Here is a 26,633-nt window from a genome sequence, read left to right as displayed (position 1 = left end):
GAGGAAGGAGAGGGAGAGGGGTGGAGAAGCAGATGGCGCTTCTCCTGTGTGCCATGGCCGGGAATCGAACCCGGGACTTCTGCACGCCAGGCCGACGCTCTACCACTGAGCCAACCGGCCAGGGCCAGTACTATGCTGTTTTGATTATCATGGTTCTGTAGCATAATTTGAAGTCAGGTATTGTAATGCTGCCAGCTTTGTTTGTTTGTTTTTTGTTGTTTTTTAAATTTTATTTATTTATTTATTTTTTACAGAGACAGAGAGAGAGTCAGAGAGAGTGATAGACAGGGACAGACATACAGGGACGAAGAGAGATGAGAAGCATCAATCATTAGTTTTTCATTGCGCATTGCAACACCTTAGTTGTTCATTGATTGCTTTCTCATATGTGCCTTGACCGTGGGACTTCAGCAGACTGAGTAACCCCTTGCTGGAGCCAGCGATCCTGGGTTCAAGCTGATGGGCTTTTGCTCAAACCAGATGAGCCCGCGCTCAAGCTGGCGACCTCAGGGTCTTGTACCTGTGTCCTCTGCATCCCAGTCTGACGCTCTATCCACTGCGCCACTGCCTGATCAGGCTGTTTTTCTCTTTAAGGATAACTTTGGTTATTTGAGGTGTTTTATGGTTCCACACAAACCTGATGACTTATTCTTCCATTTCTTAAAAATATGACATTGAGGCCCTGGCCGGTTGGCTCAGGGGTAGAGCGTCGGCCTGGAGTGCAGGAATCCCGGTCTGATTCCTGGCCAGGGCACACAGGAGAAGCGCCCATCTGCTTCTCCACCCCTCCCCCTCTCCTTCCTCTCTGTCTCTCTATTACCCTCCTGCAACCAAGGCTCCATTGGAGCAAAGTTTGCCTGGGCGCTGAGGATGGCTCTGTGGCCTCTGCCTCAGGCACTAGAATGGCTCTGGTTGCAGCAGAGTGATGCCCCAGATGGGCAGAGCATCGCCCTCTGGTGGGCATGCCAGGTGGATCCCTGTCAGGCGCATGCAGGAGTCTGTCTGACTGCCTCCCCATTTCCAACTTCAGAAAAATACAAAAAAAAAAAAGACATTGAAATTTTGATGGGAATTGCATTAAATTTGTATATTGCTTTGGGTAATATGGCCATTTTAATGATATTCATTCTTCTTAACCAAGAACAAGGAATATTTTTCATTTCATTGTCTTTTTCAGTTTCCTTTGATAATGCTTTATAGTTTTCAGTATATAGGTCCTTTACATTCTTTGTTATATTTATTCCTAGGTATTTTGTTGTTACATTGTTAAAAAGATTTTTTTTCTTAGTTCATTTTCTGAAGTTTTATTGTTGGCATATAAGAAAGGAATAGATTTCTGTATATTAATTTTGTATCCTGGGACCTTTTCGTATTGGTTTATTGTTTCTAATAGCCTTTCTGTGAAGTCTTTGGGGTTTTCTACATACAGGATCATATATGCAAAAAGTGAAACCTTTAATTCTTCTTTACCGATATGAATGCCTTTTTTTTTCTCTTATTGCTCTGGCTAGAACAGTGGTTCTCAACCTTTCTAATGCCGTGACCCTGCAATATAGTTCCTCATGTTGCGGTGACCCCAAACCAAAAAATAATTTTGGTGGCTACTTCATAACTGTAATTTTGCTACAGTTATGATTCGGAATGTAAATACCTAATATGTATTCTGTATTTTCCGATGGCTTTAGGCGACCCCGCTGGAGTCGTGACCCACAGGTTGAGAACCACTGGGCTAGAACTTCCAGCACTATGTTGAATAGGAGTGGAGAGAGTGGGCAACCTTGTCTTGTTCCTGATTTTAGAGAAAAAGTTTTTAGTTTTTTACCATTTAGCATGATGTTAGTTGATGGCTTGTCATAGATGGCCTTTAGTATGTTGAGATATTTTCTTTCTATACCCATTTTGTTGAGTGTTTTAAACATAAAATAATGTTGTATTTTTTCAAATGCCTTTTCTGCATCTATTGATAGAATCATATCATTTTTGCTCTTTCTTTTGTTGGCATGGTGTATTACATTAATCATTTCATGTATGTTGAAGCATCCTTGCATTTCTGGGATGAATCCCACTTGATCATGATGAATTATTTTTTTAATGTGTTGTATTCGATTTGCTAGTATTTTGTTTAGGATTTTTGCATCTGTATTCATTAGAGATATTGGTCTGTAGTTTTCTTTTTTTCTGTGTGTGTTGTCCTTACCAGGTGTTGGTATGATGGTTATGTTGGCCTCATAAAATGTGTTTGGAAGTATTGCTTCTTCTTCAATTTTTTGGAAGACTTTGAGAAGGATAGAAACCAAATCTTCTTTGAATGTTTGGTAAAATTCACTAGTATAGCCATCTGGCCCCGCTGGGCTATTCTAGTTCACATGAGGTCCTCAATTTCCCTGGGGACATAGTAACCCCACAATTCCCTGAGAACCTTTTTTTTTTCACAATTCTTGACCATCATGGCTAAAGCAGTGGGTTTCCCCTGTGAACCTCATGCCTCCCACCTCAGACAATAATTATGCCACACAAAGGAATTGGGGAAGGGCAGGGGAAATTTGGAAGGGACCCAACACTAGCTTTGGCCCTGTGGGAGAGAGTCAGAACCCTCTCCTACTGTCAGTCTCATTCATTCCGCACTCATTCTCTTTCCCACAACTTCTCACACACCAGTGGAGGGAGACAAGTCATTACATTTACGAATTCACCTTCACTTTTGCCCTCTGGTTTTAAGCCAGAAATTTTCAATTGAAATTGCCTCTTTAAGGCTAAGTGCCTCACACAAGAAGAGAGATAGGAGCTAACAGAAAAGGCAATTTCCTCTGGGGAAAAGTCAGACAGAGAGCCTTGAAACTAGAGGTCTTGGATCCAAGAAAAGAGATCTAGCTAGTCCGAGGAAGGTGGGTCGAACCAGAAAATGTCATGAGAGATTTCTCTGATGAACAAAGAGAAATTTCAGAACAGACAATTTACCATTTACATTTACACTTGACTTTTCAACAGTTTAACGAACAAGGGAAGGGGGTGCCCTGTCAGGAGCCTCTCAGGTGCTCGCCTGGCTGTGTCCCTCATAGGAACTTAGGCACCTCTTAGCATGGGTGGGTCGGTATAAAGCCCCAACTGCGCTCAGAGAATGTCTGATACCACCCTAAGCCGTATGAGGATTGCCACAGAACCGCAGGTGTAGCCCACTCGGACTCTGTTGTTGTTCACTGTGGAGCCACAAACTGGAAACTCAGGTGCAGCACCAGAGATCCCCATTCACACACCAATCACTCAGGGGTTTTCAGACAGAAACAATAAAAGCAAAGAGTAAGATCTCAACATGGACAGACAGCACAAAGTGTCCCTGGAAGTCCGAGGCAGGACTGATTAACTCAGTCCTCACTAACTGTCTTCCCTGAGAGCACAAACCAATGTGTCCTGGAAGTCCGAGGCAGGACTAACTCAGTCCTCACTAACTGTCTTCCCTGAGAGCACAAACCAATGTGTCCTGGAAGTCCGAGGCAGGACTTAGTCCCCACTAATGTCTTCTGAGAGCACAAACAGATGTCCCCACTAACTGTCTATCCTGAGAGCACAAACAAATGTGTCCCAGAAAAGTCCGAGGCAGAACCTAACTCTCCACCAACGTCTTGGTCCTGGAGAGCCTATTGCGTAAGTTTGATCATGTCTGACCCTCCGCCGCAATAGTTTCAAATTGAGTAGTCACAAACAGAAAAGCTAGAATTCAAAACAGACAGAAAGCTAGAATTCAGTAAAGCAAAACATTTGCCTTACTTACCTCCGGAGGCCAGAATTTACACTCCTTTATTTCTCTGTCAAATTGTTGAACTTTAGAGGCTAGGGGTGCCTGCCGAGAAGTAGTCCGAGACCCACAGGAGAACTGGAGCCCTGGAACGTCTCAGGGGCGCACCTCCTAGAGACCCAGCGGGGTCAGGCAATGTTCTGGAGAGGCCAGCCGGTCCGGGTGCCTCTACCCGGTGACGCGGAACACTGGTATCCCAGATGAGCCTCCAAATGTTGTAAAGTGCTGTACTTTAATCTGCGGGTTACATAGAGACACCGAGTCCATTTTTGAGGAGTTTATTAATTAGCCGGCTAGCTACACGGGGCACAATCCCAAATCATGTAGAGAGTCCCTACAGTTCTGTGGCTGATTTTATAGACCTAATCACATACCGGTTGGGGTGGGTAAGGAGGGGCTCATGATCCCTTTGTCTAGAGGTATACGTTACTCTCATGACTTTAGGGTGAGTCCGAGTATAGGAATTCTTGATTAAGGTACATCAACATTGTTTTCTAAGGTTTTTAGATAAATTCTATCTTCTTTGCTCTGTGCGGCAAGTGGCCCCACACACCCTTTCAGAGAATTCTAGGAATTAGCTGAACTAAGCCTAGGTGACCCAGTTGTCCTTGTAAACCAGGAAGCTTGTGTATTCTTCTCTTTCCATTCTCTACAGAAAGGAATGAGTAAGAAGCCTGACTTTTCCTCTTTAAAATGGTATTGCTAATACTAAGTTTTACAGTTCCTTGGTACCTTATCACAAAGGGAGAAGGAGATTCAGGAGGTCTTCTTTGCCTCCCTTGTCAGGCCTCCCCCTCTCCCTCTTGACATAAGTTTGTGTCTTGAGTAGGTTTCTTCCATCAACACTGCTAGTTCCCAGCAGGAGTACTACAAGATACTACTCCACACCCACCCAAATGGCTATGACAATAAGTGTTGGTGAGGATGTGAAAAAATTAAGACTCTTGTACACTACGGGACGGCATGTAAATGGTGCAGATGCTTTGGGAAGCAGTCTGGAAGTTCCTCAAAAACTTAAGCTTAGAGTTACCATGTGGCCCAGCAATTCTACTCCTAGGTATATATCCAAGAGAATGAAAATATGTCCACACAAAAACTTGTACACAAATGATCATAACAGCATTATTTATGATAGCCAAAAGGTGCAAGCACCAAATGTTTATCAACTGATGAGTGGATAAATAAAATATGGTATCTCCATGCAGTAGAAAATTATTCAGCAGCTAAAAGAAATAAAGTACTTATACATGCTACAGTGTGGATAAACCTTTAAAAGTAGTATGCTAAGTAAAAGAAGCCAGATGTAAAAGACCACATACTGTATTATATGATTCAATTTGTATGAAATGCTCAAATAGGCAAATATATACATGTAGACATGTATACACAATTGTGGTTGCCTAGGTCTCAGGAAGGAAGGGAGAGTGATAGCCAAAGGATATGATGGAATTGTTCAAAAAATGACTGTGGGTCAACTCTGTGAATATAGTAAAAAACCAATGAATTATACACTTTAAATGGGTGCATTGTATAGTATGTGAATTATATCTCAATAAAGCTGTTATTAAAAAAAGAGATAATGTTGGTCAAATAAGTTTGTAAATATGATATATATGTTGCTCACTTATAGTTTGCATTGGGTGTGGGGGACAGGCTGTAGGCAGGCAGGGTTGTTATACCCTAAGGCTTAGCTTTAAGACTAAGGCTTTCCCACCCTAAGTGACTTTGTATCAGAGACTTCCTTGTTTGTATATTGGATTAAAGGTTTTGATTTCTACACTATAAAATGGGGCAAGCCCTGGCTGGTTGGCTCAGTGATAGAGCGTTGGCCTGGCATGCAGAAGTCCCAGGTTTGATTCCCGGCCAGGGCACACAGGAGAGGCGCCCATCCGTCCCCCTCCACCCCTCCCCCTCTTCTTCTCTGTCTCTCTCTTCCCTTCCCGCAGCCAAGGCTCCATTGGAGCAAGGATGGCCTGGGCGCTGGGGATGGCTCCATGGCCTCTGCCTCAGGTGCTAGAGTGGCTCTGGTTGCAACAGAGCAAAGCCCTAGATGGGCAGAGCATTGCTTCCTGGTGGGCGTGCCGGGTGGATCCCGGTCGGGCGCGTGCGGGAGTCTGTCTGACTGCCTTCCCATTTCCAGCTTCAGAAAAATACAAAATAAAGGGGGGGGGGAGCAGACCGGGAGCTTGCTCTCTCTTGGTTCCTGAGATTAGCATTAGAGAAGAGAGCAGAGATAGGAGAGCAGAGAAAGGCCCCATGGAGGAGAGGAGAAGCAGCCAAGATGGCAGAGTGCTGAAGGAGAAGCCAGTTTGTACAGAGAGAAGGAGATGGGGAACAGAGGTGAAAAAGGCTGGTGAGGTAAGAAACTTTGATTCTAGAAAACTTGGATAAGTCAGTGGCTTTGGGAGCCCTGAGTGGAAAGGGAAGTGTTTTCCTACTGTATATATTTCTTGCCCACCAGGTGCAAGCTAGGATAAAGATGATGGCTCACAAGTTCTTAGCTCCGTTGTTTCATGACTGAATCAAATGTGAACCTGCATGGGCCAGGTGGCTGTGATGGTGGCCATGGCTACTGGCTTTACAGATAATAATACCAACTAGTTTCCAGTGGTTTTGCACAGCAGTCCTAGATGGCAGGCACTGGCTGACCATTGTTTCTCGGTGAAAAGCTAAGGTTTGAGAGTCTAATGTGTTTTCCAACACCACCAAGTAATTCTCCAATTTTCACCAGACACTGACTGGTTGTCCCATAAATTTAACTCAATTCTGACATTGTCTACCTGGAGTTAACATCAGATGCCACAGGTTAAGGACTCAGTCCCACAAGACTGCCCCTTAGATACCAATTTCAAGTCCAAATTATCATCTGTGCTTGTGACTAACTGGCTGTCATCGGGGGTTGCCATGACTCCCTTCTTGAGATTGATTAATTTGCTAGAGTGGCTCACAGAACTCAGAGGAAGACTTAATTTATAGTAAACAGTTTATTATGAAGCACATTATAAGTGATACAGATGAGCAGCCAGAGGGAGAGGTACATAGTGTGAGGTCCAGAAGGGTCTCAAGTGCAGTTCACTCTGTCACTGTGGAACTGTGGTGTGCTGCTCTTCCAAAACATCAACCCACCCGGAAACTCACCAAACGTCCTTGCAGAGGAGCTTTTATAGAGCTTAATCTCAGGCCCTGCACATTCCCAGAGGTCAGTGGGTGGGTTGAAAATTCTAACCCTCTTATCCCTCTGCCGGGGTTCACATATGGCCTCTCACTTCCTAGCAGTTTAAATTTGGTCAAAGTACGTAACACCTCTGTGCCTCCATTTCTTATCTATACAAAGGAAGAAAGCACCTATCTCAGCGTTTTTGGGTGGGTCACATGAGACAATATGTACATGTAAAGGGCTTAGAATGGCATGCAGCACACTGTAAGCCAGGGGTCCCCAAACTACAGCCTGCGGGCCCAATGCGGCCCCCTGAGGCAACTTATCCAGCCCCCGCGGCACTTCTGGAAGGGGCACCTCTTTCATTGGTGGTCAGTGAGAGGAGCACAAGATGCATCCACATCCTATGCTCCTGGAGTACTGTATGTGGCAGTGCCACAAAGCGCGGTGTCGCTCACGTACAGTACTACTTCCGGTGACGCAGGACGCACGCGTCAGGGCTCCGGAAGTGTGTCATATCACTTGTTACGGCTAGCAGTGACAAATATGGAACCGGACATTGACCATCTCATTAGCCAAAAGCAGGCCCATAGTTTCCATTGAAATACTGGTCAGTTTGTTGATTTAAATTTACTTGTTCTTTATTTTAAATATTGCATTTGTTCCCGCTTTGTTTTTTTACTTTAAAATAAGATATGTGCAGTGTGCATAGGGATTTGTTCATAGTTTTTTTTAGGCCCTGGCCGGTTGGCTCAGCAGTAGAGCGTCGGCCTGGCGTGCAGGGGACCCGGGTTCGATTCCCGGCCAGGGCACATAGGAGAAGCCCCCATTTGCTTCTCCACCCCACCCTCTCCTTCCTCTCTGTCTCTCTCTTCCCCTCCCGCAGCCAAGGCTTCATTGGAGCAAAGATGGCCCGGGCACTGGGGATGGCTCCTTGGCCTCTGCCCCAGGCGCTAGAGTGGCTCTGGTCACAGCAGAGCGACGCCCCGGAGGGGCAGAGCATCGCCCCCTGGTGGGCAGAGCATCGCCCCATGGTGGGCGTGCCGGGTGGATCCCGGTCGGGTGCATGCGGGAGTCTGTCTGACTGTCTCTCCCCGTTTCCAGCTTCAGAAAAAATACAAAAAAAAAACCAAAACATAGTTTTTTTTATAGTCCGGCCCTCCAACGTTCTGAGGGACAGTGAACTGGCCCCCTGTGTAAAAAGTTTGGGGACCCCTGTTATATTTAATTCAGTCATTTTAATTATTTCTATCTCTTTATTGATATGCTTTATTTAATATGACAGTTTTTACTTCTTTAAAACATGGTTCCTTTAGTTTTCTTTTTAATTGGAAGTTTTTGTTCTGCTTTTTCCCCCTGTGTACAGGTCATACTTTTCTGTTTCTTTGCATGTTTCATATTTTTATGAAAAAGCAGACATTTTAGGTAAAATATTGTAGCATCTCTGGGTACTACTCTCCCACTTGTTATTTGTTTATTTGTTTCCCGAATGGCTGGATTACTCAAGTGAAGTCTATTTCTCCTTGTTATGTTAAACCTTTGGTGTTGGCTTCTCATGGATGCACAGATTTGAGTATGCCCATAGTCACCCTTATTAATCTCTTACCTGGTATCCTCTTGCTTATTCTTAGCAGTGGGTAATTCTTTTATTAAATAAGTTAAATAATTTTATTCCTCTGTTCTGTACCCGCCAGTGGTTCTTTTACATCAAAAGCCAAAATCTTGGCCATTGTCTATAGGGCCCTAACCCATTTGGCCCCTATTGCTTCTCTAACTTCATCTCATATCCTGTGCTACTCACCTCCACACTTTCTCCATGTTAACCACACTGTCTAGCTTTTCTTTGTATACTACAGGTATATTAGTTCACTATTGCTTCTATAAAGAGCAAATTTGTAACAAATTTGGTGACTTAAAACAACACAAATTTATTCTCTTATAGTTTTGGAGGTCAGAAGTACAAAATGAGTCAGCAAGGCTGTATTCCTTCTCGACTGTCCAGGAGAGAATCTGTTTCCTTGCCTTTGCTAGCTTCTAGAAGCTGCCTAAATTTCTTAACTCATGACTCCTTCCTTCATATTTATAGCCAGCAGTGGAGCATCTTTTTTTAAATTTCATTTAATTAATTAATTTATTTATTTTGTATTTTTCTGAAGGTGGAAACAGGGAGGCAGTCAGACAGATTCCCACATGCGCCCGACTGGGATCCACCTGGCACACCCACTAGGGAGTCACTCCGTTGCTACCAGAGCCACTCTAGCACCTGAGGCAGAGGCCATGGAGCCATCCCCAGTGCCCGGGCCATCTTTGCTCCAATGGAGCCTTGGCTGCAGGAGGGGAAGAGAGAGAGAGGAAGGAGAGGGGAAGGAGTGGAGAAGCAGATGGGTGCTTCTCCTGTGTGCCCTGGACGGGAATTGAACCTAGGACTCGTGCATGCCAGGCTGACGCTCTACCACTGAGCCAACCGGCCAGGGCCATGTACCTTCTTTTCGATACATAAAACAACGCAGACTGACCAGTGAGAGTCCTTCGATATTTAGCAATATTTCAAACATTTTATTTATTTATTGTTTTACAGAAAGGGGTGGGGAATGAGAAGAATCAACCCATGGTTGATTCACTTTAGTTGTTCATTGATTGTTGTATGTGCCTTGACCAGGCAAGCCCAGGGTTTTGAACCAGTGACCTCAGCATTCCAGGTCAAAGATCCACCCACTGCACTACCACAGGCCAGGTGCAATATCTCAAATATTTTAGAAAACATTCTCTGACAACCACAAGATGTCCTGGGCACATCTTAATTTTCCAATTCCTCAACGTGGACTCAGTGATTTTCCAAGAATGTCTGACCCTTATTTGTGGGTAAGAATAATAGCTACTGAGATCTAGGCCTTGGGACTCTCTATAGTACGGGCTGCAGATGGGTAAGGGGAGCTCAGGGACTGCCCAGTGTTCCTTTTAGTGACCATCCCTTTATAAGCTCATACTAATGTTTCTCACTCAACTCTAACTTTGAGCCATTCTTGATTTTGTCCTGATACTAACATAATTTTAAAATTTTATTTATTTATTTATTTATTTATTTATTTATTTATTTATATGTTTCTGAAGTTGGAAACGGGGAGGCGAGGCAGTCAGACAGACTCCCGCATGCGCCCGACCGGGATCCACCCGGCATGCCCACCAGGGGGCGATGCTCTGCCCATCTGGAGTGTTGCTCTGTTGCGACCAGAGCCATTCTAGCGGCTGAGGCAGAGGCCTTGGAGCCATCCTCAGCACCCAGGCCAACTTTGCTCCAATGGAGCCTTGTCTGCGGGAGAGGAAGAGAGAGACAGAGAGGAAGGAGAGGGGGAGGGGTGGAGAAGTAAATGGGTGCTTCTCCTGTGTGCCCTGGCCAGGAATCAAGCCTGGGACTCTTGCACACCAGGCTGACGTTCTACCATTGAGCCAACCGGCCAGGGCCTAAAATTAAAATTTTATTTTTAAACACACATACATTTTTTTAAAAAATTACTTCCTCCAATGTAAATATAGAGGACCTTTGTGCAATCAAGCCTTTTCAATAACTTTTGAAGTTGCTTTTTTCCAAGCCAACAGCTATTTCCAAGACCTTGAGACCCTCAAAGCCACTTTTTAAAGCTCAATGAATTATAACACATTTACACCAGTTACACAGCTTCAAATAATAGCTCATCGGCAGAAGATATGCTGTCTATAAAAGCCGAAGGTTAAAAAAAAAAAAAGCAGAAGGTTTAACTGACACATACTAAAATAGAATTACTTATAGTCAACAGTGATAATATTCAACCAGAGTGGCCATCAGAATGAAATTTTCTTGTAATTGGTTTCTCTTTTCTGGTCTATGGGACGAATTCAGCCCCCCAAAATGTAAAGCTTTTTTTCAGCATCCCTGCTCCTCCCCTCCTTATCGAGGAGGCCTCTCAGCTATTTTATACTGTAGGCAAGTCCCTAGTTACAGGGTCCTTGGCTTCACTGGGGTGGGGGTTGGTCTGACACCCATTCCTGCAATTTCTTCTGTGTTTAGTCTTTCACGTGGGCCAATGTTTTCTTTCTATTTTTAACCTGATTTTTACATCTAGAGTAACAAATCCTCAGGACTGTGTGAGGGGGTATCCATCCACTGTGCTGAATTTTCTAGAAGCGTCTAGATTTCCTGGGCAGCCAGACATCACTGCCTCCATTAATCTGTCCTGCCATCTGAGGACCCTTGTCTTCTTTACTTTTATAACACTTTACAAACATCATCGCACTGCCCATCAAGTTGCATTAGACAGAGATTTTAATTGTTTTCTGTCAGAAAACCCTTGTCCCCCCAATTTTAAGAAGAAAAAGCTTTCTTTATTAAAGGACACAGTTGTAGCAGTGGGCCAGTTGGTTGCCAGGGGTGGGGACTTCTAAGCATCCTCCTCCTCCTCCTCTGAGTCCAGCAGCCTGCAGTCAGAGGCTCACTGGGTGTGCCGCATGCCTGTGGTTAGTGCTCTCCGTCTTTTGCTGATAGCCGCTGTCCGACACAGGGGAGAGAGATACTGGCCCAAGTCCTGGGCATCACTACTCTGTGTGACTCTTCTCCTCGCAATGTGTTCCCACACCCCTGGATTCTGAACAGAAAGGTCTCAGAGTGAACACAGAACGTTCATCTTCCGGCATCCGGAGAGCTTGTACTTCCCACCCAGTGTGCAATCCTGGCCTTCCCCTCCAGCCTGCTTCTCTCCTGGTGACCCTCTGGATGGAACGGTGCCACCATTCGTCTGGCTGTGCAAGTCACAGACCCGAAGGGCGACCCGATGCCTCTGCAGCCCTGTCCTCAGCGTGCTGGCCTGTCTCCCTGCTTAGCTCTCGCACAGTCCTCCTTGCTCCCCTTCATCCCCAGCCCCTTGGCCACAGCTCCATGTCCTCACACCTAGCCCCGGGTAGCATTCTTCTATGGGGCTTCTCTGAGCCGTTCCTCTGCAGCCCCATGGGCTGTGACGGCGCAGGCTTCCTAGGCCACAGCAGCAAGCTCAGGTTGTGGATTTTGCCGAGTACAGAGACTGACAACAAACAGATGTTTCTGTATCAGGTGATGGTGGTCCTGTGTGAAAAATAAAACAGAAGAAGGTGGTGGAAGACAGTACGGTGTGGGGTGCTGTTTGATCTCAGTTGTTGATCTCAGTTGGCAGGAGGACCAAGATAACTTCTGAGCAGAGAGCTGGGACAGGGAAGGAGCGCACCAGCTGCGTCCCAGGACGGGAGAGTGCTGGAGGCTGGAACAGCAGGCGCAGGGAGCAGGGAGGAGAGGCAACAAGTATTTATTTGATATTAAAAAAAAAAAGAAGAAGAAGAAGAACAGCTGTTTGGGAAGTACTGATTCAGGCAAAAGTCCAAATTGTGTTCCAATTAGGAGACACAGACAAGGGGTATTTATGAGACAGGGAAGGAGAAAATTTATTTTTGTTGGTGCAGATAAACTAACATAGTGATGTTAGCGATGTTAATTTTAAACAATGCTTTTAATTTTCAGTCTGGTAATCATCAGTCTGGGAGTCATGGTATCTTCTTTCTTGTTATCTTTGCAAATAGCTGTTTGAGACACAATATTGCTTTAGGTTCAATCCAAAGGTTATTTTGCCCAGTTTTAACATTCCAATTATTTGAGGCATAGGTATGCAAGGCCGTTAGTTCCTCTAGGATGGCAGCTCCGACTTCATTTTAAAGTGGCTCCGTGTGCATTATTTTTTACATGAGTATGTGCCCGGAGCACAGAGCAGGAGGGGAGAATGTAGGAGGTGAGGCCAGTGGGGTAGGCAGGGCTCAGGGACTCCACAGACCCTGGAAGGGACTTTGGATGCGAGCCACGGGAAGCGTCAGAGCCAGTCTTGTCATGCCTTAAATGTATCGTTCAGGTTGCCTGTGAGAATAGACCCTGGAGGGAGGGTAGAAGCAGGAGGGTTGGGGGTTGTTGTGATTGTCCAGGAGAGAGGTGGAGGTTTGTACTGAACTTGGTCGGTGGCGGGTGGGGAGAAGCAATTGGATTTTGAATGAGCTACCATCCGAACTAAGTCCATAATCCAGCCAGGGAGAACTTTTAAACTTGAAAACAAACAAACAAACAAACAAAATAAAAAACCTAGTCATGTCATATCACTCCTCATTTTTTTTTTAATGGAGAGAGATGAGAAGTATCAATCATTAGTTTGTCGTTGCGCGTTGCAACACCTTAGTTGTTCATTGATTGCTTTCTCATATGTGCCTTGACCGCGGGCCTTCAGCAGACTGAGTAACCCCTTGCTCGAGCCAGCGACCTTGGGTTCAAGCTGGTGGGCTTTTGCTCAAACCAGATGAGCCCGCTCTCAAGCTGGCGACCTCGGGGGTCTCGAACCTGGGTCCTCTGCATCCCAGTCCGACACTCTATCCACTGCGCCACCACCTGGTCAGGCACATCACTCCTCATTTAAATGGGGCAGGCGTTTGCATGAGGACTCCCAGCCACAGCTCACCTGCAGGCAGCCACTGTCAAAGCCAGCCCTGTTGCCTGGGAATGTGGGGCTGCAAAGCTAGGTCTTACCATATTTCAGGAGAAACAAACATTTTACATTTTTATGTGAAATCTTACAATTTGTACCTTTTAAAAGAATGGAGTTCAAGTGAGACCCGACGTTGAGGGTCGGACCCTGGAATGACGCTGTCCAGAAGAGTGTGCTCTTGTCCCTGCCACGCGAGGAGTTCGACCCCGCTCACGGTGAGTGGCTGATAGTAAAACAGCACGAGTGGTTTCATCAGCAGTTTCAAATGGTTTTCACTTGATAACATTATGTGACATGTGTAGGGGAACAAGTGACATCGCAGTATTAGGCTAGGGTGGCCCACTGTGGGTTTCGAGGCGTGAAAATGTGACAGTAAGATACTGGCTCTGAAGTCAGACTCCCAGGTGTAATGGTTGTATGACTGGGGCATATCATTTAATATACATGAGTCCTAAGTTTTCCTTTTTTTTTTTTTTTTTTCATTTTTCTGAAGCTGGAAACAGGGAGAGACAGTCAGACAGACTCCCGTATGCACCGGACTGGGATCCACCCGGCACGCCCACCATGGGGCGAGGCTCTGCCCACCAGGGGGCGATGCTCTGCCCATCCTGGGCGTCGCCATGTTGCGACCAGAGCCACTCTAGCACCTGAGGCAGAGGCCACAGAGCCATCCCCAGCGCCCGGGCCATCTTTGCTCCAATGGAGCCTTGGCTGCGGGAGGGGAAGAGAGAGACAGAGAGGAAAGCGTGGCAGAGGGGTGGAGAAGCAAATGGGCGCTTCTCCTGTGTGCCCTGGCCGGGAATCGAACCCAGGTCCTCCACACGCTAGGCCGACACTCTACCGCTGAGCCAACTGGCCAGGGCCTAAGTTTTACTTTTAAGGATGAAATAAATATGCAGTTTCTTAGCAAGGTGCCTGTGTGCTCATATGTGCTCAGTAAGTGGCAGTAGGCTCAGAATTATTTTCAAATAATTGGCCTATTTACAACAAAGACTACTACCAGAATTTTTGATGTCTACTTTGATTTCCCACGGATAACTTAATATACTAAAAACAATACACTTTTGGCCATTGAAATATCAATCTGGCAGCCCATAGCTCACTCTGTCCTGAATATTTCCAGGACGAAGACTAGTTTTCGGATGGGTTGGGAATGGTAGCCGCTCACCCTGTGATTACAGAAACAGGGCTTTATCCCAAACCACCTTTCCTTTCAGCTTCTTGATGCCTGAAAGGTCAGCCCAGGTCAGAGTTCTCCCAGGACCTTGGAAAGTGTGCCCTCTTTCACTGAGAGTGCTAAGCTGCTGGTAGAGTGGGAGGCTAAAGCAACGGGGGTCATGGGTGCCCTGTGGAGAGGCCCCCACTGAGAATCAGACCCAACTGAGACAGCCGAGTGGAAGCATGGCATGAAGGGAGACAGGCAGGCAGACAGAAATGTGACCTTTTCTTTTCTTTTTTTTCTTTACAGAGACAGAGAGAGAGTCAGAGAGAGGTATAGATAGGGACAGACAGACAGGAACGGAGAGAGATGAGAAGCATCAATCTTCAGTTTTTTCGTTGTGACGCCTTAGTTTTTCATTGATTGCTTTCTCATATGTGCCTTGACCGCGGGCCTTCAGCAGACCGAGTAACTCCTTGCTCAAGTCAGCGACCTTGGGTCCAAGCTGGTGAGCTTTGCTCAAACCAGATGAGCCCATGCTCAAGCTGGTGACCCGGGGTCTCAAACCTGGGTCCTCCACATCCCAGTCTGACGCCACTGCCTGGTCAGGCAAAAATGTGACATTTCCATTAAAGATGTGTCTTCAGACCTGCATCCAACCATGAAATTCATAACCCTTGAAAAAGGTCTTTGGGGTTTTACATACTTAGTTGTGTGCTATTTATGATAGGCGGCTGAAATGAATGAGTACAGTATCAGTTTTCACTAATTAAAATTCTGTGTCCAGGAAGGTGACCAACATGATTTAATTGGTGAAAACCATGTATGACACCGTGCTGGGTCTTAAGCATCAGACTCTAAGGAGAGGAGCCGTCAGCCGGGGATGTCTGGAGGAGAGCAGCCAGAGGGGTCTCAGCACAGCACATGAGAAATGCTTGAAAGAACCACGCTGTCTGGCTTGGGGAAGGAAGGTGTGGCAAGAAAGCTGCCCTCAGATAGGAGTCATGTGCAAGGGGACGGTGGCCTCTTCGGCACATGGGATAGGTGAGCTAGGCGATGGGAAGAAGCCTGCTTGGACCCAGGTCTCAGCTCGGTGTAAGACCCAGCTTTCTAAAACTCAGCCAAGTCCACAGGAGGCAGTGAGTTCAATGAGAGTTGGAAAACCATTTGGCAACAATGTGGTAGAGAGATTTTATGAGACTGGTTTACTCTTCAGGGAGCTTCCCTAGATATTCTGAAATCCTATAAAAAGGCTCTTTCTTGAGTTGAGATTAGTTGGCAGCTGGCAGAAAGTAAGTTGCCTGCTTGACAATTTTGGCCTAATCAAGGGTTGGCCTTAATTCTTTTTTTTTTTTTTCTGAAGTTGGAAACCAGGAGAGACAGTCAGACAGACTCCCGCATGCGCCCCACCGGGATCCACCCGGCACGCCCACCAGGGGCTATGCTCTGCTCACCAGGGGGCGATGCTCTGCCCCTCCGGGGCATTGCTCTGCCGCGACCAGAGCCACTCTAGCACCTGGGGCAGAGGCCAAGGAGCCATCCCAGCGCCCGGGCCATCTTTGCTCCAATGGAGCCTCGGCTGCGGGAGGGGAAGAGAGAGACAGAGAGGAGGGGGGGTGGTGGAGAAGCAAATGGGCACTTCCCCTATGCGCCCTGGCCGGGAATTGTACCTGGGTCCCCCGCATGCCAGGCCGACGCTCTACCGCCTTAATTCTTAATGTTTTTTTTTATCACTTCAGTGGCCAAGCGAATTGAAGGGAGCTTTTGCCCAAAATGCCTAAATAGAATGAGTTGGAGTTTTTGCCATTCCTCACAGCTCTTGTTCTTTCAAATCTCACTTGGCTGTTTGGGTTCCTGCATTTTTGGTGAGTGAGAATTTTATGGCCATGAGGGTGGGTGGACCCACTCACAGATTTCAGCTGCAAAGACAGGATAAAGCCAGGGTGACCACGGCAGCCTAAAACAGCCTGTTTTATAAGTGGGAGTCCTCTTTCTCCTGTGCTGACTGTCAGATACTCGTGAGAAATTTGAGCCCAGTGACAGTACAGACTTTGATTCATAGCCGTATTCGCAGTGCCTTGGCTCAGAGCCTGGCATATAGTAGGACCTCATAGAGTACTTGGTGAATGAAACAGGAAAGGTCCTTAAGTGGTCTTTGAGATCATTTAGTCTTTGTCTCTCACCTTCTAGACGAGATGTGTGGCTCAGAGAGGTAGGGTAACTGGCCCTGGTTTGCACAGCTAGCTCACAGCAGAACTGGGTTACCTGATACTTAGTTTTCTCCTTTTCACCACAAGGGTCTTAGATGGAATGGTAAAATTTCTAAATACTGCTTTCTGCGTCAGCCTTTTACTTCCCAGAACATCTGAATCCGGTTCTGTCCCTTAGGAGAAGTGTTCTGGGGTTCTAAAGATACTGGACAGGCCATCCGAGGAGCCTGCTCAGTATCTTCAGAGACTGGTGGGCTACAAACTTGGCCCCTTAAACCATGCTTCTCTTCCTTTTACAAAATGATTATTGGCGGGGGGCATGCAATCTAAATAAACCAGGTGGACAAAACTATTGAGTTGGACAGTATTTTTATTTTTATTTTTTATTTATTTATTTATTTTTGGTATTTTTCTGAAGCTGGAAACGGGGAGAAACAGTCAGACAGACTCCCACATGCGCCCAACTGGGATCCACCCGGCACGCCCACCAGGGGTGACGCTCTGCCCACCAGGGGGCGATGCTCGGCCCCTCCGGGGCGTCGCTCTGTTGCAACCAGAGCCACTCCAGCGCCTGGGGCAGAGGCCAAGGAGCCATCCCCAGCGCCCGGGCCATCTTTGCTCCAATGGAGCCTTGGCTGCGGGAGGGGAAGAGAGAGACAGAGAGGAAGGAGAGGGGGGTGGTGGAGAAGCAAATGGGCGCTTCTCCTGTGTGCCCTGGCCGGGAATCGAACCCGGTACTTCCGCACGCCAGGCCGACGCTCTACCACTGAGCCAACCGGCCAGGGCCTGGACAGTATTTTTAAATTTTAACTTGTTTCATTAGTTTTCAGTTGTTAACTAACACATTACCACAAACCTAGTGACTTCAAACAACAACTAACACATTACTACAAACCTAGTGACTTAAAACAACACCCGTTCACAGGGATCTGGTCATAATTGGATGCATGGTGTAGTTGGTTCTCTGCTCAGGGGCTCATCTGAGGCTGCAGACAAAGGTCAGTTGTGGAGAGCTAGGGTCTTATCTGAGGCTCCGTATCCTCGTCCAAACTCATGTGCTTACAGCACAATTCCCCTCCTCCAGCTGTTGGCCTGAGGGCCCACTTCCTGGCCAGCTGTCAGCAGGGGGAGGGGAATGTCAGCTCCTGGGGCTAGCCAGCATCCCTTACCAAGTGGCCATCTTTAGTGGCAGCATGGGAGACCCTCCCTCACTTGAAATGGCCTTCACCCTTTGAATTTTTGCCTTACTCTTCTGTCACTAGCCAGAGAAGCCTCCTTTTTAAGGGCTCATGTGATTAGGTCCGGCAACCTGGACAACATTCCTCTCTTCAAGTATAATGTAACCCAATCCCAGAGGTACAATCTTATCCTGTTCATAGATTCCACCCACTCTCAAAGTGGCACTGGATGTGAGTGACGGTCATTTGGGGTCATCTGAGAATTCTGCCCACCCATTTATTTAACAAACATATCCTCATATTTCCTCTTTCCTTTTTCCTCCATTTAAGAATGTAACTTGCCTTGTACTTCAATGGATTAGCAAGGCCTATGGAGTGACTAAAAATAGGGTAACCTGTGAGTTTTTCTGGCTTATGATTTGTAAAATCCTAGGCCTCTAGGAGAGCTTGGGCGTTACCTGGGAGAGGAAAATAAGAAAGAATTTGCAGATGAAGACACAGTGCTTCTAGAATCAGGAGAGGGAAAGGTTTTCCTCTGCAGAAAATACTGAGGTATCTGTGGGTCAAGAGCAAGGGCTCCTAGACCTACTTCCTGAAAGGGCCTTCAGGGAGGTGGTGGGTTCTAGAAAAAGGCTAAGCAAATGGAATCATAGGCAGCCACAAGAAGGACTCCTGCACCCGAGCGACAGGCAGTGGTAAGGCTCTGCATCTTAGGTGGCCACGTGAATGGTCACGATAGACATCACAGCAGAAACACACGAGTGGCCCCTGCCTTGGTGTTTCCAAACGCCCCAGAATGGTGCCGATATTTGTGAAGAGTGCATCTTCAAGGACTGAGGTTAAATTTCTCACCAGCTCTGCAGAATGGAAGCTTAGGGTCAGACATTACACCGAGTTATAGAAAATAAAGCTGTAATTATTGCACATCTGGGTATGCTTGGGATTCATACTCCTTACATAATTAAAAGGATAAGATGGCATTAGTGGTGGGATTCAGCCAGTTCACAGAATCAGCTGGCAGAACCGATACTTAATTTGTTGTTGAGTTCGGCGAACCAGTTGTTAAAATGGCACTTGTCGTCAGGGTTCTCCCTAAGGTGGGCACCTGGGCAGCCGCCCAATGTGGAAATCACAAATTTACATTTCTTACTCTTTTTTTTTGTTTGTATTTTTCTGAAGCTGGAAACGGGGAGAGACAGACAGACTCCCGCATGCGCCCGACCGGGATCCACCCGGCACGCCCACCAGGGGCTACGCTCTGCCCACCAGGGGGTGATGCCCTGCCCCTCCAGGGCGTTGCTTCACCACAACCAGAGCCACTCTAGTGCCTGGGGCAGAGGCCAAGGAGCCATCCCCAGCGCCCGGGCCATCCTTGCTCCAATGGAGCCTTGGCTGCGGGAGAGGAAGAGAGAGACAGAGAGGAAGGAGGGGGAGGGTGGAGAAGCAAATGGGCGCCTCTCCTATGTGCCCTGGCCGGAAATCGAACCCGGGTCCCCCGCATGCCAGGCCGACACTCCACTGCTGAACCAACCGGCCAGGGCCTCTTACTCTTTTTTAACGTTCATCTGTGCAACAGCATATTCTAAGTGCCTGTAGTTATATTCATTTTGTCCACAGGTGAAAATATTTATAATTGCAAGCAATATGGAAATATCTTAAATACCAGTTTTATTGTTTTTTTTGTCAGGTATTATTTCATATTTTTTCAATAATATTTTAAAACTTTTTTATAACATAATCTAGTTTTGTGTACCTCTTTTATTCTTATTTAAGTATTAAATGCATGAAATAATAAACCACCTTTCAGTGTATCTCTTTTTATACTTAAAGTGATCATTAGGGCAGGGGACAAGTTGTTAACTTATTTGAATCCCACCACTGGATGGCATTTCAGGAAAAATATACTGAAGATGGTATATAGATGTGTAGATTCAGAAGGTGTGTGTGTATGTGTGTGTGTGCGTGTGTGTTATGGGTGTGATCCTAATAATAGCAATGTTAATATATATACCTATGTCAGTATATACAGGGTGGGGTAAAAGTGGTTTACAGTTGTTCATTTGGAAAGTAATACAGTAATTAATAAATAATACATGAATAAATGCTGTTTTGCATACTCATAACTGTAAACCCACTTTTGCCCCACCCCATATATACTCATATATTTATATATCAGCAATAAGAGATATTGTGGTTTTGGTTCCAGACCATTTCAATAAAGTGAGTTATTGCAGTAAAGCGAGTTGTAATCTTTTTGCTGGTGGGGGAAGTCTTGCCTTTAATTTGTAAAGAAAAAAAAAAAGCAACATTTGTAAAATGCAATAAAGTGAAGCAGAATAAAACGAGGTCTGCCTATATTCATGTAGCACTTTATACTTCAAGTATTTAATTTAACCAATGTTATCTGACAGCCAACATAGAATTCAAATTAAATTCAACAGAATGTCTGGTCCTTGAGTCTTGTGGCCTGAACTGGACAGAGCAGAGAACCCCTACCGGTGAAGTCCAGAATCCAGACGTCAGTTCCCACTGTGTGCCCCCAGCTCACCAGGTGACTCGGTTTTAAGGTACCTCGAGGGCAGTTTCCAAGGGGCATCGCTTCATTGATGGAAATGTCCTGGAGGGTCCAGGCTCTCGTCTTCATGCCTGTGTGAGCATGTCTTGGGGGTGAATGCACCTCAGGTCTTCTTCAGAACCAGTCAGGCATTCACTCAGAACTGAGCTGAGACCTTCTGTGTGGCAGAGGAAGACTGTGAGGTTCTGGGGGTAGCAGAGTTGGCATCGTTCCTCTCTGTTGCTCCCGGTCTGAGAGAGGCATCCATACTGCTGAGTGATTTCACTTTGCAAAAGCCTTCCTACATCCAACATACCCCCCCTTCAAACTTCTCCATTTTCATGTATAACATTGTCTGTTGATTTTAAGTGTACAAATAATGAATTTTAATGTATTCATACACCCTGTAACACCCCATGTCAAAATATAGAACATTTCCTACTCCCCACAAAGTTCTCTTTTGCCTCTTTCTTACCTGATATCACCAAGAGTTAACCACTGTTCTAAGTTTTATCACTATCAATTCGCTTCTCCTATTTTGAAAGTTGACTTAAATAAAACCATACATTATTATTTTTGTACTTATCTTTTGACATTTAAATAAGCTTCTGTGATGTTTATCCATGTTGCATGTGCCTGCAGTTTAAAATTCTTTAAACTGCTGTATAGTCTTCCATTATATGAGTATACCACAACTTATTCTTTATCCATTGATGGGCATTTGGATTGTTAACAGTTTTTTTTGTTGTTGTTTTAATGAGGTGGGGGGGGAGAGAGAGAGATACAAGGACAGACAGACAGGAAGGGAGAGAGATGAGAAGCATCAACTCATAGTTGTGGCACTTTAGTTATTCATTGATTGGTTCTCAAATGTGCCTTGACTGGTGGGCTCTAGCCAAGCCAGTGACCCCTTGCTCAAGCCAGCAACCTTGGGCTCAAGCCAGCAACATTTGGGCTTCAAGCCAGCAACCATGAGATTGTGTCTATGATCCCATGCTCAAGCCAGAGACCCTGAGCTCAAGCTGGAGAGCCTACACTCATGCCAGCAACCATGGGCTCAAGCCAGTGACCTTGAGCTTCAAGCCAGTGAACTTTGGGTTTAAGCCAGTGACCATGGGATCGTGTCTAAAATTCCATGCTCAAGCAAGTGACCCCATGCTCAACCTGGCGAGCCTGCACTCAAGCTGGATGAGCCCACACTCAAGGTGGTGACCTCAGGGTTTTGAACCTGGGTCCTCAGAGTCCCAGGCTGATCTATATCTACTGCGCCACCACTTGGGCAGGTCACAATTTGTTTTTGTTTGTTTGTTTTTTAATATTGATGAATAAACTGATATGAACATGCTAGTACTTACACTTTGGCCAACATCTGCGCTCATTTCTCTGTCCACTGGGGAGTGGAATTGCTGGGTATATAAGTTCCAGCTGTTTCACAGCTTTGTGAGCATTTGGAATTGTCAGTCTTTTTAATTTTTTGCTATTCCAGGGGATGTGCTATTTCATTATGGTTTTAAGTTACATTTCCCTAATGAGTTGAGTGCCTTTTCATGTGAATACTGGCTATTTAGTATCTTCTTTTGCCAAGCAATTTTTTCAAGTAGTTTGCCTGGGTTTTTGTTTTTTTTTGGTTTTTTTTTTTTATGGAATGCCTTTCCTTAAAGCAAGCTAGATTGAGGGGGTTATGTTTCCTACAAACATCCAGCTAAAAGTAAGGAGATATGCAGGTGTCTGATTCTGAGTCAGTCAGATTTCTATCAGAAAAGCAGAACCTTTGCAAGTGACATGGAAGCAGAGTTTATTGTAGGCAATAGTGAGAAGCTTGTGGAAGGCCGCTGAGTCCGGGTCTAGTGGGTCAGGCAGGCAGGGTAGAAAACTAGCCATGAAGCAGAGGAGAGCAAGGGCAGATATGCAGAGGGGAGACCTGGAGCCCATAAAGTCAAACAAACAGTGTCTGTCTTTTGTTCCTTCCACTTGTGGAAGAGGCTAGTGTCCATTGCCAAAGGGGGCTACACATGCCCCAACCTGATTCTGGACAAGGGCACAAGGGAACAGGAGGTCAGGGATGTGTGCAGGCTTCACAGTGCCTGGTGCCCCATTATCTCCAGCAGAGGACTAGCCACTGATGACTTCCTCTTTCCATATTACTCATGACTTTCTCATGTAACATCCCTAACCTGGAACCGCACAGAAAAGGAATCCTGAGAAGCACAGATCCAGTGTGGCTAAATTGACACCAGAGAGCTTGTCCCAGCTGGTAAGAAAGAGAAAAGGACTGAAGGAAGCTAGGACTTATTGAGTACATTTTGGACCAGGTACTGTAGGAAAATGGCCGGGAATTATACTATTGTCCTGAGACAAGTCTTTGGTGCAGAGGGGGGCTTTGGAATGCCAAGTCCTGTGGGGGCAGCACGCTGCCCCGGCAAACACGGATAAGTTTGTTTAAAGGAAGCAGCTGATCCCTAGAGCAGGGGTCGGGAACCTATGGCTCGTGAGCCAGATGTGGCTCTTTTGATGGCTGCATCTGGCTCACAGACAAATCTTTAATAAAAAAAAATAATGTTAAAAATATAAAACATTCTCATGTATTACAATCCATTCATTTCCTACCGCTCAGGTTCATGGTTGCAGGTGGCTGGAGCCCAATCACAGCTGTCCTCCGGGACAACACCAAATTTTTATTGGATAATGCGTAAAGTACATGGGTCATTGTATGGCTCTCACGGAATTACATTTTAAAATATGTGGCGTTCATGGCTCTCTCAGCCAAAAAGCTTCCTGACCCCTGGTCTAGAGCCTTTTCCTGCATACCTGACAGCTATTAGTTAATCATCCTTCTCTGCACCTGAATCCATTGTAGACTAATATGATCCTGGTTCTGCTAATTTGCTTGATGAGCAAAGACAAATAAATATGATGAGGCTGCAGAGATCTGGGCTCTCAGTCCTAGAGGCTGGGAGTCCCCTGGACCCATCTTTTCTCTATGTTGTGTCTTATGTGTGTTTTTTCTTAAGTCCTGCAGTGCCTTCCTTTCATGCACACCCATGCCGAGCTGGTCTCAGCAAGGTACTGTCCTGAATACTTAACTTATTGACAGTTTTATACCCTAGTAGGGAGCTGGCTGGTCCATGCGTTGGAAAGCAATGGAATGGGGTGAGGTTAGAGAGACTCCTTTACACTTGGCTGCTGGTCAGTGCAGCAGAGAGAGAGAGAGAGAGAGAGAGAGAGAGAGAGACTCAAAGTTCAGACTCAAGAGCTCTGAAATGATCTGCCAGGGTGTGGGTTAACCCGGGCAGGGGCACTGGGAACCAGAAGAGGCAGAAAAGTTGTGAACCACTGTGGCCTTAACAGACTGCAGAGACTTCATTATACTGTAATATTTGTAAATCACTTGAAAATAATGTGTCATTGCTCAGGAACTGTTCCATCGCTTTTGTTAACCTAAGTATAGATACAATACATAAATGTGTCTGGATGAATAACCTTTGAGGCAATCATTTCTTGCTGTATTTTTCCTCCAAAGAAAGAGCAGATACTGTGGGTTTGGTTTTGTTTTCCCAAGGAGGGTATTGTAGCGAGGCTGAGAGCAGAAGTTGCTTGATAAAAACATTTTCCTTTCTGTCTCTTGTGATTTCAAACTGAAATTCATAGGAGGAGGAGTGTGGTTTGTGGATCCCAGAAAGGTTATATGTATATAGACGGGGATATGGCCTACCTCACAACAGATTCCGTGTTACAGGAATGATTATCTCCAGTTTACAGACTGAACACTGAGACAGTCTATCGCGCAGAGGAACAGGATGAAATGTGCCCGTGACATCTTCAAGGCATGTGGGACAGATCTTTCTCTCCTGGAGCTTAGCTAGCGCATTGATTCTGTCCTCTGTATTTATCCACACTGAGGGTCTTGTTTCTCCAGCAGAACCACTTAATGTGAGCTTCTCTTGATCATTTCCTCCTTTCCATTTCTTATTTAAATTAAAAGGTACAAAGAGTAGGAAGGATCGTTTTTGGACAGCTGAAGTTTCATCTAAGTGTTATGCATGAGATCCACATAACAGATTTATATTCTCTGATACACATTCATCTTGTGGTCAGTCGCAGTCCTCAGGACTTTTTCTTTTTTTTCAACATTTGCTCATATTTGTCCTTTCTAGTATTATCTCTTTATGTTACCAGTGAAATCATGAGACCTTGATTCTTGTCTTCTTGAAGGAAAGAATTCACTCAAGAGACTGAAGCAAGCAAAGCAAGAATGTATTGGCCATGCAGGAGGAGTCAGAGTGAAGGGGGCTTTGGAGACAGGTTCAGGTTAGCCAGGGAGGAGCTGCTGCCGCCCGTTATTCCCCTGGCTGTACGTCTTGTGAGGTCCCTTAGAGTTGAGAAAGAGAGAGGCAAGGATCAAGTGGCTGGGGGTAAGAAGAAGAAGACGAAGAGGAGGAGGAGGAAGGCACTGCTGCTCTTGGATGGCAGAGCTCCCTGTTTCTTCCTCCTAACGTCTTTTAAAAGGGGAGAGTTTAAGGGAGGTCCCAGGGGAAGATTAATGGAATATTCATCAGCTTCCCAGTTGTGTCCTTTTAGGGTTGTGGTCTCCACTGATTGGTCGGCACCAGGGAGTCATTAACTGGTCCTGAAGTCAGCTGTGGCTTCGCTTTCTGGGCTGGGAGTTGAAACACAATTAAGGTCTAAATGCATTTGATACAGGTCAGAATCTCATTGTCCTGGGGGCTTAATGCTTAAAGGCTATTTTCTCCTTGTTCACTCCCCTGCTTAGGGGGTCTAACCTGCATGACTAGCACATGTCAGGGGACAGCCCGCACTGCATGATCAGCAATATGAAATCAGGGGATCTAAACCTCACGGGGCCCAGGCTCTTGTTTTCCCAGTTTTGACTGTTGCTTCCTGCCCCGGTACCCTTTTCTGCCTGGCCTTTAGTTGTTGCTCTGCTCATGTCTGTCTACTTTCCTACCACACTTAGGCGATTAACCTTTTCTTATTAACTAAGCATGGTCAGGATAAAATGACACTAGGTAAACTGCAATGGATTCATACTGAGAAAGAATTTTTCTCACGTCCTACTCCTTGAAACCAATTCCAGTTGATTTCCATCCAAGTTAGTGATATTTTTTACCTGTCTATCCTAACATTAGATTCTGTTCATTCTCTAAATATCTCTTGCATCCTTATTGAGTGTCAGGAACAGTTCTGTGTATTGGGATATACACATTCTTCACTCTTCTTTTTTTTTTTTTTTAAGAGAGAGAGTCAGAGGGAGGGATAGACAGGGACAGACAGAAACAGAGAGAAATGAGAAGCATCAATCATTAGTTTTTTGCTGCGACACCTTAGTTGTTCATTGATTGCTTTCTCATATGTGCCTTGACCGCGGGCCTTCAGCAGACCAAGTAACCCCTTGCTCGAGCCAGCAACCTTGGGTCCAAGCTGGTGAGCTTTGCTCAAACCAGATGAACCCGCACTCAAGCTGGCAACCTCGGGGTCTCGAACTTGGGTCCTCCGCATCCCAGTCCGATGCTCTATCCACTGCGCCACTGCCTGGTCAGGCTATTTTTCACTCTTCTGAGCAAACAAAGTCCTGCTTGTCTGGGCTTCAGTCTGGGCCCTTAGACTGACTGGGATAGATGACTAATTATCAGGGTAAAGCTGACATATAATTGTTTTGAATTTACAGAGAGCAAACATATAAATAAATGTCTTCAACTCTCCCATTGCTATAAGGAGGGTGTGTGTAGGTGTGTGCATGCATGTGTTTGGAGGGGTATGGACGGCAATGGCTGAAATGGGAAACAAATACAGGGAAACAGTGGAAAATGCTGGGAGAGGTTCCTTCTATAACTATTTTCTAGAAATAGAAATAGAGACATGCAGTTTCTAGTTATAAACCAGTGAAGACAACAAGAAAAGGAAATGTAAGATTAACTAAGTAAGATTCATTATACATGGTAAAATTGAGGTTAAGATTTTAAAATTCAGCTCTCAATTAAAAGGTTAAATTACATGCACAAGTGATATAGAGAAGAAATTGTTTTGTGATTTTGGAAAA

Source organism: Saccopteryx bilineata, chromosome 11 (assembly GCF_036850765.1).
Source record: "Saccopteryx bilineata isolate mSacBil1 chromosome 11, mSacBil1_pri_phased_curated, whole genome shotgun sequence".
In the NCBI taxonomy this organism is placed as follows: Eukaryota; Metazoa; Chordata; class Mammalia; order Chiroptera; family Emballonuridae; genus Saccopteryx; species Saccopteryx bilineata.
This window is presented reverse-complemented; position numbering follows the sequence as displayed.